Source organism: Stenella coeruleoalba (assembly GCF_951394435.1).
Source record: "Stenella coeruleoalba genome assembly, chromosome: 12".
NCBI classification, from domain to species: Eukaryota; Metazoa; Chordata; class Mammalia; order Artiodactyla; family Delphinidae; genus Stenella; species Stenella coeruleoalba.
The window spans coordinates 51,527,696-51,548,860 of record NC_137158.1 but is presented as its reverse complement, the minus strand read 5'-3'; the positions used below and the strand labels follow the sequence as shown (position 1 = coordinate 51,548,860).

The following is a 21,165-nucleotide window of genomic DNA, read 5'->3' as shown; positions in this document are numbered from 1 at the left end:
TATCAGGACAAGGGCTCAAGTCACATGTCCCCTACCCTCTTTTGCTATTATTGCTGGTGATGCTCACATGTGAAGGCTCTGCCAGCCAGCATCGTTGAATGAGGATGAAATGGAATAGCACCCTTGTCTCCACCCTAAACCTGAGACAAACCAAGAAATAAATTTTAGTTGTTTTAAGCCACTGAGAATTTTAGATTTTTGACTGCAATATAACATAGACTTTCTTTACTGATAGACCATTCTATTCACAAAATAAATCTTTGAAGAGTAGTCTTTTCTATATGCAGATCTTGTGCTGTTCCCACTGTGCTCAGAATTCTTTTGTGGGACCCCAAGATAGATAAATAAAAACAAAATTCCTAACTCTGGTACCCAAGGCCCTTTATGAACTGGCTTCTAATTATTAAAATGAATAAAAGAATTTATTAATGTGACAAATTTTAAAAATATGAAAATATATAGATTTCCTATATATAATATAATGGAGTGAAAATTTTTTCAGTTATATCATCAGCTTTCCCCCTTTCTCACTATATATACTCTTTAACTGTGCCATTTATAGTACACATTTAAATAATACCCATTTCTAGGTCTTTGCCAAATTTAACTCAATATGGATTTTCCTTTAACAGATGACTATAATCTTCTTTCATCCTAAAATTTTAGTATTCACAACAATCAGTGGGGAAAGTACATTTATTGTGACAAATGAGAGGAGCTTGTGTTTGGGTGTCAGAGAGGTGGGGAATCCTGCCTGGGGCATTTACTAGTTGCATCACCTGAGACCTGATTTCTAACTGCTTTGAATTTCAGACCCCTCCTTTACAGAATTAGGATGACAATCCCTACCATAGACAATTGTGAAGTTTAAATTAAATCATGCATTTAAAGGGCTTGACATAGAGGTAGAGCTCAATTATTACTGGTTCATTCTTCTGCAGATGAGAATATAGAAGCTCAGAGTTGAACACCAGATGAGTTTCTACTCTTTTCCAGGTTGTGGCCTTCCAGGCTTTGTACATTCAAAACTGATTTAAATTTCCTTTTTCCTTCCAGATTGTCACTTCCTTTAGTTCCTTTTCTTTATTCTTCAATATCTATGAACGCTGCTGTGGTTGGGGGAGAGGAGGCTGCACAGAGACAATACTGACATCACAAGAGCCCTCGAAGCCTTCTTGGAATCATATGGAATCCTTAGGTGGTGATTTGGAAAGTACTGCTAGAAGCATCTCTCATCACTTCTGAAAGGTATATATATCTTTCAGTCTATCCCTGACAAGTGCTTTAGGGAAGCAATTTCTTGTGACTACAGGTAAAAAAACTCTGCAAATTAAGGCTCATAAACATGTGGAGGATTCTTTCTCTTAATGGTGATGTCTCAAGGCAATATGTCAGGGCAGCTTGGGACCTGTTGGTAACTCAGAAAAATAAGAAACCAGATACTTCTTAATATTACTGTCATTATATTGTCAGTTGTCTTTTTTTAACACCAGAGATTTTAAAGAGGTAGGAATTAGAATGTCTATTAATGTCATATATTCAGTAGCTTTTGGAATGTAGGAAATATCCTTGCTGCTTGGAGAATCATTTCTTCCTCTTGAACAAAGAAACGTCAGCATTTTTAGTGGTGAAACTAAAAAACTCAATTCTTTACCATATGTAAACTATTATGCCGTAATAAAAATTATGTTTAAAAAACCCAACAATGTAAAAGCATAGGAAAAGGTAATCTCAAGTTAGGTAAACATGTTAAAAATATATGCAATATAAGCATGATTTATAAGAAAAAACCAATCTGTAGATATTTACAAGGAAACACAGCAAGATGTTAATAGTGGACACCTCTGCAGAGTGATGTTAGGTGACCTTTAGTTTCTATTTCTTAATTTACTGTATTTTCTAAAGTTTGTACAATGACCCACATATTTTATTGATATTATAAATGTAATTACTTGCATATATGTATATATATGAAATTTATCTATTTTGCATATTTCTGAAATTGGTCACATTACAGAGCTCTTATTAATTCTTGTTAGTGCTATCAGTTGACTTACTATTTAGCAGCCCAGAAACATGTTAAATAATAGTTAATAACCATGTGTTAGTTGTGATTTTAAAAGAAATTCTCTACTATGTTATTATCGGTATGCTAACTCTCATTTTTACATAAATATTATTTATTAAGTTACAGAAACCCCATTTTTATTAGGTCTCAAATGCCTATTTGGCATCCTGCTTGAGTGTCGTGCCAGCCCGTTAGAGACAGTTCATTTTTCACTGTTATGCCTTCTCCTGTTCTTCCTTTTAATAATAGACTCCCCTAAGGTGCAGCTGAGCATATGGCTGTCCTCCTAGAGGCCATGTGAGGTGTAAGTAAGCTTTGTCTAGTGTGATGGGAAAGAAGTGATGTCTTCAACTTCTGGATCATGTTATTATAAGGAAGTGGTTTGCATTCCACTCCTTCCCTTTCCGCTGGCTGGAATTAGGCAACAACAGTGTCTACTGCCTCAGATCTATGTTGCCACTTCTGAGGATGTAGCAACAACTAATCCTATTACGAGTGTCTAGCCTATGTGTCCAAAGCAGCATAGTTCAAATCTTAATCTCTCCTGCCCCTTTCTTCACATCTTCTCTTCCCTGAAATGCCCCATTGTTATGATTTACCACACCTACTCCATTCAGCAAATCTGTCCCCATATTTTCAAAATATATCTCCAACCGAACCATTCCTTAGCGTTTTTCTCCCTGGGCTAGACTAGTCTGATGATATTCTCCTAACTGTTCTTTTATTCTTGTGGCTTATAATATGTTCCCCACATAGTAGAGTGCCTTTTTAAAAATGGAAATCAGGTTACATCACTTCTGCTTAAAACTCTCCAATTGGCATCTGTTAACACTTAAAATAAAATTCTAGCAAGAAAATTTCTTTGAGATCTGACCTCTGTCTTCTTCTCTGGCTACATCTCTTACCATTTTCTTCCTACCCAACTCTTATCTACCAACACTGGCTTTCCTACTGCCCCCAAGACATACCATCCTTATTCTCACCTTGGGAACTTTATATTTGTTATTTCTCTGCCTTCAAAGTTCTTCTTTCAAATATTGTCTTAGCAAACTCTTCTCTGCATCATCCAAACTTATCTGAGCAGTTTTTTCCCACTTGCCTTCTAAAACAGCTGTTTCTTTCTAAATGACACATTTCCTTCCTTCATAAGGTGATCTAACACCTTAGTATTACTTTAAATTATATTATTTATTCTTTTTTAAAAATATTTAATATATTTTTCTGTCACTATAATATAAATTCCATGGTGGTAGGGATGTTGTATTGTTTATCCTATATTTCCAGAACTTAAACAGCACCTGGAACAGAATGGGTACTCAAAAAATATTTGTTTTATAAATCAATATTTAGTATTACATAAAATGATAAATTTTATATTTTATCTGTTGATATACTTAATTTATTTGCTACTATACTTTTATTTCTAGACTAAACTCTTCTTGATCATGCTCCCTTTAATTTGATGTTAGATAATTTTTTCCTAGTATTTTTATTGATATTTATAGATGAGACTAATCAATAGATTTTGGGGTTATCTTTAAAAGCGTCATAAAATGAACTGCAGTCTTTTACATTTTTTCTATGCCTCAACATATTCTATAGAAAAAATATTATCTGTTCCTTGTTAATATGAAAGAAAGCACCCATGAAATTGCTAAAACCAGGATAGTTAAATAATTATTTTATTACTTTAAAAATCCTTTAATGATTAACAGTATAATTAGGTATTTGATTTCTTCTTTTTCAATAATCATTTTTTCCTAGAAAAATATTAATCTTATTGAAATTTTCAAGTTTAATACCAATGACATTTTATACAATTTTATGATGATTTTAATACCTATCTTCGGTAGTCTTATCCCCTTCTCATTCACAGGTGTGTGTGTGTGTGTGTGTGTGTGTGTGTGTGTGTGTGTGTGTGTGTGTGTGTGTGTGTTTGGTAGTTTAGATTAGCCAAAAGTAACTTCTGCCTGGAAAAAACACATTTTTTCTCAAGTTACCTCTCTTCCTTTCCTCCTTAAATGGATACCTCCTACTTATTCTTTATGACTCAATTTAAACAGAACTTCCTTAGGAAGGTCACACTGATTGCCGCATTTCAGTGAGGTTCCAACTGCAGTCCACCATATCTCAATGTATAGTTAGCTTCGGCTAACTATAAGCAGTTATTGAAAAAAATAAGCAAGATAAAACACAGTACCTATATATATATGTGGCTTGGAAGGGACCTGTGTAGGGTTTCTGGAGAGCTGGAAATTTTCTATTTCTTAATTTGGTGATGTTAAATGGATTGTTACTTAGTGATAATTTACTGAACTGTATAATTGTTTTTATACATTCTGAAGATTTCTGATGTTATATTTCACAGTAAATGGTTTTAAAACTTGATACACTATTCTTATTTTTCTCTTTTTTTTCTGGTGAGAACTTCACCACAGAGTTGACCATTGTCTAAAGACAGAATTTGGGCACTGTTGATTTGACAGTTTGGAGTTAGCAAAAGATTTAAAGTAGGAAACTCACCATAACATTAGAAGAACAAACCTAGAAGTAGGGAAACCAGTTATGAAGCCATTTCAATAGTTCCTTTGAGACTTTGCTTCTGGAAAAGATGGAGTTACAGTAACTAGATTTACCTTCACACCTGACTCAACCAGATCAAAAACAAAATGCATGAGGTAATAGTTTTAAAGGCATTGTATATCAGGCAATAAAGGACAGTGATTTTTTTTAACATCTTTATTGGAGTATAATTGCTTTACAATGGTGTGTTAGTTTCTGCTTCATAACAAAGTGAATCAGCTATACATATACATATATCCTCATATCTCCTCCCTCTTGCGTCTCCCTCCCACCCTCCCTATCCCACCCCTCTAGGTGGTCACAAAGCACGGAGCTGATCTCCCTGTGCTATGTGGCTGCTTCCCACTAGCTATTTGGTAGTGTATATATGTCCATGCCACTCTCTCACTTCATCCCAGCTTACGCTTCCCAATCCTCGTGTCCTCAAGTCCATTCTCTAAGTCTGCGTCTGTATTCCTGTCCTGCCCCTAGGTCCTTCAGAACCTTTGTTTGTTTTCTTTTTAAGAGTCCATGTATATGTGTTAGCATACGGTATTTATTTTTCTCTTTCTGACTTACTTCACTCTGTATGACAGTCTCTAGGTCCATCCACCTCACTGCAAATAACTCAATTTCGTTTCCTTTTATGGCTGAGTAATATTCCATTGTATATATGTGTCACATCTTCTTTATCTATTCATCTGTCAGTGGACACTTAGGTTGCTTCCATGTCCTAGCTATTGTAAGTAGTGCTGCAATGAACATTGTGGTACATGACTCTTTTTGAATTATGGTTTTCTCAGGGTATATGTACAGTAGAGGGATTGCTGGGTGTATGGTAGTTCTATTTGCAGTTTTTTAAAGGAACCTCCATACTGTTCTCCATAGTGGCTGTATCAATTTACATTCCCACCAACAGTGCAAGAGTGTTCCCTTTTCTCCACACCCTCTCCAGCATTTGTTGTTTGTATATTTTTCGATGATAGTCCTTCTGACTGGTGTGAGGTGATATCTCATTGTAGTTTTGATTTGCCTTTCTCTAATGATTAGTGATGTTGAGCATCTTTTCATGTGTTTGTTGGCAATCTAGGACAGTGATTCTTGAGACACTGGAAACAAATGAGGTGAGGCCTACAGTTCTCCAAGTGAATTTCTTGACAGTGAGTCCAAGCCCTTGTGTAGGAGGAAGAATCCAGGCAGAGCCTAGCAGACTCCTTAAGTAGATGAGATGGAGCTGACCATCCGGGGAGATGAAGGCAGTTAGAGTTCACAGGACAAAGTGTTGGAGAGGAGAGAGCTACACAGAAAGAGAACTTCTAAGATAGGCAGAGTCACCCTCTAGTATTCAGCTGATTACTTATCAGCTCATTCATGTAAGGAAATTATCTAGGACAATCCAAAAGGATTAGACAGAACAATGTCTAAGATTCATACAAGAACTGGAATAGTGCCTGTTCCTACCAGTCAGACTGGAAAAGCTTATGATACATGGGGCCTTAGGTAGGGTACCCAAGAGAGTCTTGGTTCATTAGTGGGAAATAATTAGCCTAAAGTTTGCTCTGGTTCTGCCTAACAAAGCTTAAAAACAAGACATAATAGGATCTGTTTCTAAAAAACTTAGCTGCATTCCAGAACAAAATTCAAGAATATTTATAGTAATACAAAAATATCTAGTGCCCAATAAGGTAAAATTCATAGTGTCTGGCATCTAATAAAAATTATTTGACTTTCAGAAAAGATGGACAATATGACCAATAATAAGTAGAAAAACAATCAATTAAAATATACCTAGAATTTAAACAGATGCTAGAATTAGCAGACAAAGACATCAAAAGTTATAACTGTATATATTTTATATGTTCAAAATGTTTTGCAGAGACATAAAAGCTTTAAAAAATATAAACAAACTCCCCCAAACAAAAACTACAATGTCTGAGATGAAAGATATACTGGATGGGATTAATAGTTGATTGGATTTTGAAGAAGAAAAGATCAAGAAAATATTGAATTTGAATACACAGAAATATTAACTTTCCAGAGATAAAAAGCAAAAAAATGCACAGAACATCAGTCATTTATGAAACAGTTTTAAGAGAATGACTGTATGTGTAATTGGACTCCCCAAAGGAGAAGAGAGAGAGAGTAGGAGACAGGAAGAAAAAATTGAGGAAATAATGGCTGAAAAATTTCCAAATTTTAAGAAAAACTATAAACCCACAGATACAAGAAGTTCAACAAATCTCAAGCACAGAACCATGAAAAAAATATATAACAAGGCATACAACAATTAAAATAATAATCTGCTAGAAAAATCTTTAAAGGATTCAGTGAAAAAAGACATGTACAAATGTCTTAGAACAAAGTCAAGAGTGATAGCAAATTTTTCTTCAAAAAGTATGTAAGAAGACAGTAGAACATCTTTAAAGTACTAGGAAAAAACTCTAAAACTAGAAGACTATACCAAATAAAAATATCTTTCGAAAAAGAAGGTAAAATATTTTTTATACATATAAGAGCTGGAAGAATCCAACACCAGAAGAACCACACTAAAAACATATTTTAAAAAGTTCTTCAGATAGAAAGAAAATGATATCTCTCCATTTATTTAAGTCTTCTTTGCTTTCTTTAATCAGTGTTCTGCAGTTTTCAGCATATGAATATTTCATATATTTTATTATATTTACACCCAATTACTCATGTGTGTGGTGCTATTATAAATGACACCAGTTTTTAAAATGTTTAATTTCTAATTTTTCATTTCTAGTATATAGAAATGCAATTGATTTTTGTACATAGATCTTGTATCCTATAATCTTGCAGTAATCTGTGGGTATGGTGAATTACATTAATTAATTTTCAAATGGAACTAGAGCTTGCCCCCCAATATTAATGGGCCAGAGAGCAGGGCCAAACAACAGAGTCTGATCCAAGGATGTCAGTCTCAGTCGAGGTTGCTTTTGCCTTATTTTTCTATAGAATCAAGAAATAAACTACATGAAATATAAACCAGAGAGCAAGAACAAGACAGCATGAGAAAGTATACCCCTCACAAACTCACTTATACCTAAGAGAGCATGCTGTCAGTTCAGTGGTCCTAGCAGTCAGGGTGGATAGAGGATCCATAACCATGGGTGATTTCTGTCTTTTATTCTTCTTTCTCATTTTTTTATCTGAGAGGGTACTCTTTCAGTTCATTTCAAGTTATTTCCTCCTGATGTTTGCATCCGGGTTAATCTTTCTCGCTGCAATACAGGTTTACAACCTACACTGTTCTGTTGTTCACACTCAGTACTGCACCACTGAGCCTGCTACTCAAGGTTTCAATACAGGCCTAGCCATGACATACCATAATAAGCTTATGATCAGTGTGTGCAAAGAAATTCTGGTAATCATACAAAAAGGACTTAAACAACATTTCAGAAAGATATATATTTTCATGAGGGATTAAAGAAGTGTGTAAATAATCACAAATTTTAAAATGTTATATGCACACCAGAAAACTACTAGAGCTCATCAATGAATTCAGTAAAGTTGCAGGATACAAAATTAATATATAGAAATTTGTTGCATTTCTGTACACTAACAATGAAATATCAGAAAGAGAAATTAAGAAAACAATCACATTTAACATCACATCAAAAAGAATAAAATACCTAGGACTAAACCTACCTAAGGAGGTAAAAGGCCTGTACTCTGAAAACTCTCAGATGCTGACGAAAGAAATTGAGGATGACACAAACAGATGGAAAGATAAAGGGAACCCTCCTACATTTTTGGTGAGATGTAAATTGGTGCAGCCACTATGGAGAACAGTATGGAGGTTCCTTTAAAAACTAAAAATAGAGCTACCATATTATCCAACAATGCCACTTCTGGGCATATATCTGGAAAAGACAAAAACTCTAATTTGAAAAGATACGTGCACCGCAACTTTCACAGCAGCACTATTTACAATAGCCAAGACATGGAAGCAACCTAAGTGTCCATTGACAGATGAATGGATAAAGAAGATGTGGTATGTATACACCATAGAATATTACTCAGTCATAAAAAAGAATGAATGCCATTTGTAGCAACATGGGTGGACCTAGAGATTATCATACTAAATGAAGTAACTCAGAGAAAGATAAATAAATTATACCACTTATAAGTGGAATCTAAAACAGTGATACAAATGAACTTATTTACAAAACAGAAATAGACTGACAGACATAGGAAACAAATTTACAGTTACCAAAGGGTAAGTGCAGGGAGAGATAAATTAGGAGATTGGGATTAACAGATATACACTACTATATATAAAAGAGATAAACAACAAAGGTCCTACTGTATAGCACAAAGAACTATATTCAATATCCTGTAATAAACCATAATGGAAAAGAATATTAAAAAGTTATATATATGTACTTCCCTGGTGTTGCAGTGGTTAAGAATCTGCCTGCCAATGCAGGGGACATGGGTTCCATCCCTGGTCCGGGAAGATCCCACATGCTGTGAAGCAACTAAGCCCGTGCACCACAGCTACTGAGGCCCGTGCACCCTAGAGCCTGCGCGCCACAACTACTGAGCCCATGTGCTGCAACCGTTGAAACCCACGCGCCTAGAGCCTGTGCTCTACAACAAGAGAAGCCACCGCAATGAGAAGCCCGCACACCGCGATTAAGAGTAGCCCTGGCTCGCAGCAACTAGAGAAAGCCCACACGCAGCAATGAAAACCCAACGCAATGGAAAAAAAAATGTTTATATATACATATATATATATAAATCACTTTGCTGTATACCTGAATCTAACACAACATTGTAAATCAACTGTACTTCAATTTAAAAATGTTATATGCAATAAACATGATATAAGTTGAAAAGAGAAAAAACTGGAAAAACTGGAGCAATTTTTCCTGGAAAAGGATATTATAATAATTGTCTTTAAATATTGAGAGGATTGCTGCATAGGAGAAAGAATTAATTTTGTTATATTTAAGTAGGAAACTAAGACTAATGGGTGGAAATATTAAGAAAGGGAGATTTAAAAGTCAAGGTAAGGAATAACTTTAGAGCAATTAGAGCTGCTAAAAAATTGAATGACCCAGTTTTTAGGTAATGAATTCCCTCTTATTGGTAATGTCAGACAGAGGTAGAAGGGGCGTATGTCAGAAATGCTGTCAGTAAAATTTCTGAACTGGTAAGAGTTTGTAAAAAAAAAAAGGAATTTCTAATTTTTTTTCCCTAAAGAGCCCAATTAAAGTAGGTCAACAAAAATATTTTTAGAAGGGAGAAAACACTACCTTGGAGACAGAAACATTTAAATCTCTTTCAGACTGAACAGGCACAAGGACTTTATGTCCAAACAAGCATTTTGAAAAATCTCAGTCCTGTTCATGAAGGAAAAATTCTATAAAACCCCATTTAATTAGAATATTAGGATCAGGCTATTTTGTGTCTCTGAGAATAATGGAGATGTACTCTCTCTTCTTGTCCCTTCGTAGTATTTCAGAATGTTTGTTCAAAGAATAGCTGTTTACAAAAATTAGCATATTGCTTTTCTGTCCCTTGTAAATTAGCATCCCTAAGTGGCTAAAAGATTTTTCTAGGCTTCCAAGGGTCTCTACAGCATTCATCAGAGTAACTGAAGCTGAATACATTTTTTTGCTTGCACAAATTTGTTGCTAAGAAGAAAATTTGGTACATCTACTTATGTAATGCTGCTTATCCTTCTCCCTAGGAAACACCCCAATTTTCACAATGTTAGAGAGCCCCAAACTTAGCCAAAGCATGCTTTGTGTTTCCTTCAGGATACTGGGCAACAGGGTAGTCTATGGGATAAAAAAAATTCATTACCTCTGTCATTAGAAGACTGAACCTAAACAAAAGACTTTTAAAAATAAGCAATGTCTGTCATGAAGTGTTTAATGGTGCCAGTTTCAAATAAGTCTTTATTTTAAAGGACATGAATTGTATTTTCTGCTAATCTAGGGTGCTGATAAAACTTATATTCAAGAATTCAGAATACTTAGAAATGGCATCTCAAATGAGATTCTTAAACTACCACTATACCGACTTTGCTACAAATGTGGGTCCTTCAAATTTTGTGACAGGCTTAATAGAGTATGTATTTCTGGTCTGCTTAGCCATCCTATTTGTTCTTGGGTCTGGAACTGACACTTCCAGGTGGAATTCACCCGTTACAAGCTACAGGTCATCATCTAGCTTGCCTCTGCTTTCTTCTGGCATAGTCATGATAGGATTACAGACATCTTCTATTTCTTTCTGTTAGCACTTTCATCTTCCTGACCAGCAGTCTGATTCCTAGCCAGCCAATTGGATAATAATGCTTTTTTTGTCTTTATTATTGATCGTAACTTAGTACTTTCTCGTCTCTAACATGAATTTTTTTGTGGAAAGATTTATGTCAGTTTCTAAGAAGAGACCTTGAACTCCCTGCTTTGTATTTCTCAGACTCTTAAACCATGTGTTTAATATCTTATTTGTTACAAATTATTTTAATGTTGTCATTTTGCCTGTACTTATCTAAGCAGCATACATCTAAAAAATGCTATTAGCATTAACGTAAAAAATTAATTTGTGTGTCTGTGAATTCAAGTTTGCCAACACGTTCTTATCTGTGTTTAATGCCTTCTTGCATTCATAAATCTGAACAAGGGCATTAGGCTAGTTAACTGAGTAAGTAGTATATATTTGTGTGTGTTGGGGGGTGGAGGGGATTGATATTTTATGCCCAGTCTAGTAGTTACTATATCACCATCAGCCCCAATATCAGAGAACATTAAGTAAGTATGACATCCAAGGTGTACCAAGAGGTAAAGCTAGTCTTCTTGTTCTTCCTGACATTCTTTGGGTTCTTGAGCTTCAACTTGGCAACCAAATGATTGACCTTTGATTTGTCAAACTCTTCTCCACCAAAATGGGTCTCTGGGTTTAGACTTGACTTCAAAGTTTCCATTTTGAATAGGGAACTTGGTAATATCAAAAAAGTCTCTTCCAAGGACCAAATCATTACTTGACTCTATACAGCAATATTCTTGTCCAAAGAATAAGAACTAACACAATGAGTTGGCCTTTCCTGATTCAAGTTCTTATTAAATAAAAGATTGCTTTCTTTTCTCTGTAAAGGAAAAACACAATTTTAGTATAAATCATAAATTACAAGGAGGTGTGCTTCAATATTTGAAGTGGAATGAATGATATAAAATTTTAGATTGTGAAGAATTAGGATTGATTCTTTTTCATGGTATAATTTTGACCCTCCCAAGTGTTTAATGGTCATGTAATTAAACAGTTTTTCTGCTTTCCCTACTTATCCACATTTGGATTAATGTGGATAATCCAAATCAGTATCTGTATCTGGATACTGATCAAGTTCTTTATTTTCTAGCTCTAAATTTTCCTATATACAGATCCAATGCCTTAGTAATAAGAAATTAAATGTTAAATGGAAACTCAATTGAAGGTCATTTTGTCTTATTCCATTACAGCAGAACCACAAAATACCACACTTAGTGAGATCTGACTTTCCGTATAATTTTCTACCCAATGATATAATATCTTTATAATTTGCTTCTTTTCTGAGCCAGTTTCTTTATTAGCAAAATGTCTATTTGGCAGTAATATTTTGTCCTTCTTAAAATGTGGAAAAAAAACCCTCCACCTGCATTTCAGTTGTCAGTGGATTTAGAATTTTGGTCTTTGTTTGACTCACCTACTATTTGTCCTACTAAGAGACCTTAGCAGGTGTAGGGAAATGTAGTGGGTTTTGAAGGACATGCAGATAGAAAAAGGAAAAAATATCAAATTCAAGGACAATAGGTGAACAATAACCTAACTTTCTCACGGTGGTAATTTATTACATCCGGAAATGCTGGGCTCTTCAATTTTTTTATTTCATTGTGGAAATTGTGAGGAGAGAACAGGATATAATATGCCAGAAGTATGTCAAAAAAAAATGAGATGAAAACAGAAAATAATGAGACAGACTCTTTTCATTTTCTACATGAAACAGCAAAGGAAGATGTGTCTTTTCATCTTGTCCAAATGTCATATTCCATTATTTCCCTTTGGAAGTTTTTTCAAAAAATCTGGATTCTTTGCTCTGGACTTCTTTGTAGCAATTAGTGTTACAGTTAAGGTGTTTGATACCTATTGGGGATTATCAACGTCAACAAGATTTGAGGACCAGAAATTGTAGGCATAAACAATGAATTGAAGTGAGAATATTGTGAAAAGTATAATGTTTTGCACAATGTAAATTATTGCATCTATTATTAGTAATAACATTAAATGCCTTTTGTAATTTACTTGAATGTTATGATTTATTTTTATTATTTTCATGCTTGTAAGGGTTTACATTTAAGGGAAGTGCCAAGGTGTTCAATCTTTCTAACATTTTGTTAAATATTAAAATTGGGGTTTTTTGGATGTAATTTTATTTACTCCTTAGCTGATTTGATGTTTGAACCTGAATTATATTCACCCAGGTACAAGTGAGGGGAAAATTGGGATAGGGATTTATTTTCCCTCATGTTTAACTGTTTTTTTTGTACTGTCTTGAAATATACATGCTACTTTTCTGGCATTTAATCATTACTGCATAGCTCAATACATATTTTTTTATAGAAATCTGGCCTATTTATTTTCAAAGAAGATTGTGTTTTTGAAATATTATGAACATTTGAATCCTTGAGATCAGATTACATGTGAACAGGAATAATAATAGTAAAAAAATACAGGGGAACAATGACACAGTAATATAGACAACATTTATATTTGCTTTTGAGTTATGTTTTGAGCTAGAGTTGAACAATGTCATAATTGATATTCTATGAACTAAAGTACTTCCAACAAAATAATGTCTCAAGATGTGTTAGAAACAGCTTAATTCCCAGTTCAATATCTTATCATTTATAATTTTGTGGGGAATGCTTAAATTGGTTGCATTTGTGAACTTAATTTAAAATGTTGTCTCTTTGCTCCCTCTCATCTTACTATTATATCATATCATTTTGTATTTCTTTGGGACTAGGAAAATAAATGTTTGTAATTTTTAAAAGATGTAGTTTAGCAACTAAACTGCTGGCTAAATGTAGAACAAGTAGATACAGATAAGGTTAATATCAATAAGAACCATTGCAAAGAGAAGAGATAATCACCTAATAGGAAAAACTTGGAATATGTAGTCAAGAGATCTGGATTTACCAATGGATTTACAACTAATTTTCTATTTCTTCTTTTTCCAATTCACCTCTCTGAGTCTTAGTTTTCTTATCTGCAAAATGTGGCTTAGAACTTCTATTACTTCAAATGTTTGCAAAAGGAAGTGAGATATCAACTACAATGCAACAGCCACAATAAAAAGATAACCTTTTCCATAGGTAGCTTACTGGGTTGTTGTATGAATCAAGTTAATAATATAGAGCTTTATAAACTCTAAACTAAACAAATACTATTTTTTATTTTTTATTTATTTATTTTTTTTGCGGTATGCGGGCCTCTCACTGTTGTGGCCTCTCCCGTTGAGGAGCACAGGCTCCGGACGCGCAGGCTCAGCAGCCATGGCTCACGGGCGCAGCCGCGGTGGGATCTTCCCAGACCCGGGCACGAACCCGTGTCCCCTGCATCGGCAGGCGGACCCTCAACCACTGCACCACCAGGGAAGCCCACAAATACTATTTTTAACAAAATGAAAACTGGGTAATGCTGAGAGAGAGTATTGAACGTGAGTTTGGACTGTAAACTCCAGTGAAGAGAATTGTGACTATAAGCTTGTGCTTGTTGAGGTACAATGAGGAGGATTTGGTGAGAGAATGAGAGACCTGTTTAGACAAGACAGGGTTGGGTACAACTGGATACCATTTTTTAGGGTTAGTCTTTGATTTATACTGCATAATCATGTACTTCAAAAATTGCAAACTTTTTGCATAAGCATGACAATTTTATTTGCCTTATCTTTACAAGGGAGATACATTACAACCTAAATGACAGATGAAGAAACTGAGAGACCCAGTGGTTAAATGCCTTAGCCAAGGTCATAAAACTAATGAATGTCAGGGCCAGTATCAAACCCTGGGATTCTTAACTCCTAAGGTGGTGTGGTTTCTGCCACATTGTCAGTGATGGTTTGGATATAGGATGATGAAGTAATGAATATGGATAAAAGTTTAAAAGGCTTGGACCCAATATCTGTTTTTTGAATCCATCATTTTCTGCCAGGAGAGTGCTGAAGCCAGGAAACTGCTCCCTCAGTGAGAATTAGAGGAAGAAACCACTTGAATCACATATGAAACATTCAGCCCAATCAAAGCAACCTTCAAGAGCTGAAAAGTAACCACAGCTTTGAGAGTCCATGCAAGTAAGCCAATAAATCATGATATTTATTAAATGTCCCATTAAAGTGTCATTGAGATCTAGTCCTTTGCCTACATGATTTCAAAGTTGCCAAATTTAAATATGGTAACAAATAGCAAAATACCTGGAACTTCTAGGAAGGACAGGGGAAGGAGGTGAACCACTCTTTCCCTGGGGAAAAAAAAGTGCTCTTGATATATTTATGCAGTTAAATCCTATAAGGAAGATATGACAAAGAAAATTCTTGGATAATGACAGAGATTTTGAGGTTCCTAAAATGTTTACTATTTCAGGAAATATTTAATGTCATAACATCATTGCTTAACAGAATAATTTGGGCACCTTTAGAGAGTGTTTCTGTGATTTGATCTGCTTATTAAAATACTTGTATTTGAAGGGTTTAGGTTTATTTTATACTTTTTATCTTTTCCCTTTCTCATGTTTTTTTCATATGTAGATATCCTTTGAACATTTATTGACCATGTTTTAGTAACTATGAGTAATCAGTTTATCACATTACAATTTATATTTGATAATTATTTATATAAAAAAGAATCACTTACCTAGCATAGAAAATAACTAATTTCACTTAAATGAAGTTTTGAAATAAATTATGGTGGATAGAAGAGGATCCAGGTCCATAGGCTCTGCTTCTTATGGTAGTATTTTGTAGATATGTAGTAGAATCTCAATAAATGTTACCTGAATCATTGAAAAAATAGATGCGATTATCTCTGAGCCTTAGTTTCCTCATATATAAAAGGAAGATAAAAATACCTATGATAGTGTTGTTTTTAATGAGGAAATTTATATCTAATTTCTATTGTAGTGACTGGAACACAACAGCTGCTTAAAAATCATAGGTGTTACATAAATATCAGTTTCCTCTCCCACTTCCTGTTCTTTTTCCTCTGATTCATTTTAGGTGGAAATCTTTCTAAAATGTTTCCTATACTTTTCAAAAAATAAAGGTATCTAAAGTAATTTTAATGAAGACTGAGAGCATAGTAATAACGAGCATTAATTGAGTTTTTACTATGTTCTAAGAGCCATAGGAATTATTATTCTCTTCTTAAATATGAGGAAATCAAAGCTCAGATGGGAAAAACAATATCCCCAAAGCCATGTAGTCATTAAAAGAAAGAGTCAGAGTTTGAATCAAGTTTTTGGACTGCCAAGTTCCTATGCTTAGCCCTAATGCCATACTGTCATGGTTATGAATAGTGATTCTCATATTGGGCTTGAATACAGGGAAACAATTAGAAATTACTAATGCTTGTTTGTCCTACACTGAATATTCTAAGTAGACTAATACTAATGTGCTTTTAAAAGTTCAGGCTGTTTTTGATGATTTTTTGTTCTTATGCCTATTAACTTAAGTCATTTTTTCCTTCATAGTCCAGGAGAGAGTGCTTTTATTTCACTGCACTGCTGTTTTGTAGGTTGAGAAATCATATAACAATATGTTTAAGAATCTGGATAAGACAAAAGTAAATATGCCTGAGGACTTCTTCTCTTACTAAAAGATATAAAATTTAGTGCCTGAACTTCTGAGGTGAACTCATTGCTAATCCAACTAATGCTTATTAAGTGTTGGGCATTAGGTGGCACACAAAAATGGGAAAGACTTGTCCCTTGCCCATAGACTTTACAATGAAGCCATACAAGGTACAATATTATATACAGATAAAAAGCTACAAGATAGGTTGTATTTTTAAATCAGAGAATACTCATTTTTAAGTTGGGGAGAAGACAATATAAAAATTGTGAGCATACCTGGAGCAGAGAGTATCAGTAGATTTTCCTTAAGTTGAATTGAATTCCTTAAGTTGAATTCCAAGATACTAAAGGTCTTAATGAATATAAAGAGCGAATAATAAAGGACAGCAAATACATGGACAAAAATTAAACAGAAGGAAAGCTTATGTTCTGAATAACGTCTTCTGAATAAGTGTATTTTAACTAAATTCTTGAGTTGGAATATAAAGATAAACTGAGTTGTTTTTGTGTGTACCCCTTCCCTTACCCAACACCTGTTCCATTTCTGTGCTGTGCTGAAATTGAGTGGTAGCTGTTTCTGTAGCATTTACTAGTATGGAAGATTGTATTTTCCAAAAATGGCTGCAACAATATTTGCCATCACATATGCTCTTCAGCAAAGCAACAATAGAACATATTTCTGGACAGCAGAAAGCAGATGGAAGTGAATGTATGACTAAACAGAGCAAAAGAAATTATGGTCCAGATCACTCTATGTAAGGGCTGCAGGGGAGGGAGGAGCCAATCTCTCAGTGAAAATCTTGTGGGTAAGGAGTAGAGTTGAAATCAGGAGCATTGACGATATCTCTTATAAGATTGCTTCTTCTGGTCTTACCCCTCCCACCTGCACATGCCTATGTGCTAAACAGGCAGCTGGGATTTATCCACATGCAAAAAAATTCAGCAAAGGGCTTTCTCTAGAACAATTGAAAAATTTTTCTGAGGAAGAGCTAAGGTTTCCTGAGGTGGATTTTAGTGTCTAGAGAAAACCCTATTTATGTTGACATCTGGGGACCTAAGCCTCCAGGTAGACTTCTTATCTGTACTCTCCAACTTGAAACTTGCCCTTTGACAAGCTCTACCCAATGACTCAGATCTCTGTCTTCCTTCCCTTTCAAATGCATAAATGCAACAGCAGAGGAAAACACCCAACCACTTTGAATCATCAGCCTATTCATTTATTATTAAAAGTAAAGGGACCTCTAGATGTCATTAGACCTGTGAGTATAATCAGCGGCATAGAAGAGAAAGATCATAATTAACAAAACAACAAAACCCAGGGCAAGCAGAGATAATTTGGGACAAAAAGAGAATATTAAAAATGATAATTTCTATATTTAGGGAAATTCAAAAGTTACTATATTCCCATAAACAGAAGAAAATAATTTAAAAAATGAATGATCAGAGAAAACAGGAGGTTTTGGATATTTAAAAAAGAGAATTGCCAAAATATCATTTAATGAAAGAGCTAGAAGGTGAAATCAATCAAGGCTTCTAATATGTAGGAAGGAAAAAAAGATAGAAAATATGAAAAAGTGATAAGAGAAATAGAGGATTCCTCCAAAAGGCCCAATTTCTGAACATCTCACTGAATGGGAGTCTCAAAAGAGAGAACAGAATATGTGAAAGGGAGCAAATAATCACATAAATAATAAAAGCAAAATTTCCCAAAGCTGAAAAAGGAAATTTCTTCTGACTAGAAATGCTTACCTTAGCCTGACCAGGATATGTGAAAATTACATCATTATGAACTTTCCACTTACAAAGTATAAAGACAACATTCCGAAATTTACCAGAAAGATGATGAGGAGAATATAAGAATATAAAGAATAGTAGGAGAATATATGAATATAAAGAATGGGAGGAGAATATAGAGGCAAAGAAGGAGGAGGAACCCTGCTTTCAATCAGTGGGGTGGGGGTAGAGGGTGGTGAGAAAACAGTAGATGCTTCTGAAGTTCTGAGGGAAAAAGGTTTTAAATTTATGATTTTATACTCAGCTAAAATTGTCAGCTAAAAAGTCCAACTAGAAATATTTCCAAAGATGCAAAGATTGAGAAGTTTTACCATCTATGCCTTTATTTTCCTTGAGAAATTGTTTAAGGTGTTACTTTAATAGCATGTGGGAGAAAACCATGAAAGTGGAAGATCTGAGATCCAAGAAAGCATCCAACTCAGGAATCAGGGAAGGGAAGTGTTTGCATGTAAGCTGTGCAGACAATCTAGAGCATAACTGGTTCCGGTTGGAGGAGGGGACTGGTGTGCTCAGGGAGAGTATGTGTCCAGGAAAAAAAAGAAAGATTCCATGCAGTAAATAACCAGATTAAGAAAATGGAAAACTCTAGAATATTGTGAATACAGATTATTCTTTTGCCAAAAGGGAAGAGAGCTGAAACTCCGGGGGGGGGGGGGGGGAGAAATTATATGAGTCTGTCATGATTAAAATATGAAGCAAAGTAGACTGTGGTATAAAGTATTAGAAAATAGAGTTGATTTTGATGCTAGCAACATTTCTCTTTGAGTGACACAGGGTATAGGACACTGGACCTGTGAAGAGGAAATACAATTCTAGCACACAGTTTTGAAATATAAATGATTCATAGGCACAATAACAAAGCACTATATTTAGGGGTTCAGCTATTAGGATTAACCAATAGAAAAACATGAGGACCATTTTTCACTATCTTTACTCTGAGAGTTTCTAGCACTGTGACATGTCACATGACAGATTTATTGAACTAATTGAGCAATGACATCATGACCAAAATGAAAAAAAAATCAAATGTATCAAAAAAGGCATTTTCGTTTTAACAAAATGCCTTTTGGTTAGTCTACATAGAGAAGATATTAAGTGATCTTAAAACATAAATAATATCACTCCTAATATAAATTATTTCAGTGATTTCTGGTTGTACTTAGAATAAATTCTAAAACTTTTACTCAAGATCCTGTATGTCTAGCTTCCTTTCAGCGTTTGCTTATAGGGTTTCAGGCTGCATTCTCAGCAACTCCCCTACCTAAAGGCGGTTCCTACCATTATCATCCATCCACACCACCCTGCAACATCACTCTCTATTTCAGCTCAGTGTTTATTATATCATCTCATTCTACTCATTACGGGTACCACAATTCTTTCATTTTAAGCTAGTGTTTACTTTTTGTTTCCCACTAGAAGGTAAGTTCAAGGAGCAAGAATGATGTCTGTCTTGTTCACTGCAGTCTCCTTGCTCCTTGTTCTACGAGTTTTAATACATATGAAATCTACATTCTCAGTGACATCTTGATGAGTGTCTTAACAACATCTAAAACAGTGACTTTGCTAAAGATCATAAAATTTGAAGGGACCTTGCTATCTTTTGAAAAAATTCTCCAACTAAGACCATCTTGAAAGCACAGGTATAATACTTCAGCTTGGACAAGCTCAGGTCCATGAGGAAGTGGCTAGGTTGTAGCAGAATGTTGAATAGGCGGGGCGTCTCACATTTAAAAAGCCAAAACAGGTTATTAAGAATGCTTTATAAAATTAATAAGAAGGATGGTGTGGACTTCTTACAGTAGAATTACAGCCAGGCTCATTTTACGAATTTTAAAATGAGCAGGATGCTACTCTGGCAGTGCACTCCTCATTTTATTATACCCCAAAATTGCTGAGAGAAAGTGTTTTGAAGAGGATAAAGGCAAATGATCTCATCAAGTATGCTGCCAAAATGTGTTATTAATTAAACAATAAAAATGGTCATTGAGTGTGTATGAGATGCCTGGCACTGTGCTGAGCCATCAACATACATGACATCATTTAATTTTCCTAAAGAAACTTTGATCTCATCCCCATTGTACAGATGATACCCATGGTCAGGGATGTTAAATAACCAAAGTCACCAATTTAGTAAGTGACAGAGCCAGGCTTCTAATCTAGTGTATGATGTTATAAAGGTCAAAATCAGAAAGCAATGAAAAATCAAGGTAATTTAACTGAAGGAGGAAATAATCTTTCCTAAAATATTTATTCTGTTTAATCAAAATATTCTGCATTCACAGTTAAAAATTACAGTGTTTTTCATGGTTCCTAGAGTAAAGTAGCAAATTCTCTGCCAAAGGCATAAAAAGCAAAGTGCTGTAGCGTTAAATGGATTTGATGATGAGTTTTGTAATAAAGTTATCCAAGAGTTTTAAGAAATCCTTTCCCCTCTAGAGTGAAGATTCTTTTTTTAATCAAACAAGTAAAGAATGCTTTTGCTGAACAGGATTGTTGTTGTGAGAATAGGATTTAATGCCATTAAATGTCCTGGAAAAACCTGTGAAGAGGTAACACTTGTGTATGAGGTCCTAAAATTCAAAGGGAAGCTTGGTCAGTCGTCTGTAATCACACCTCTTTTCCATCTTATTGAAGACATTTATACTAACAGACCCTCACGTTAGGAAATGTGTAAAATTCTTTGCTGTATTACCCAAAAAAGCATAATAATAGTAGGTTTACACAGAACAGGTATTCAGTATTTGTTGAATATATTAATTAATGAATAAAGGATACTATCAGTAAATATTTACCATATATTTTGCATAATACCTTGTGTTTTAATATACCGTGTCTCATCTAATTTCTAAATAACCCTGTAAATTATTATTATTTACATTTAGTTT

The 21,165-nt window shown here is 34.6% G+C and overlaps 1 long non-coding RNA gene across 1 annotated transcript in view; it reads left to right on the top strand.

Moving 5' to 3' along the window:
* The first annotated feature begins 1,080 nt into the window (after positions 1-1,080).
* The window catches only part of LOC307195587, a 129,111-nt gene continuing 109,026 nt past the window's right edge, over positions 1,081-21,165 (top strand). Inside the window, exons 1-2 of the long non-coding RNA XR_013830870.1 lie at positions 1,081-1,248; positions 14,852-14,990. This is a non-coding gene — a long non-coding RNA (uncharacterized lncRNA). The remainder of the gene's footprint in view (positions 1,249-14,851; positions 14,991-21,165) is intronic.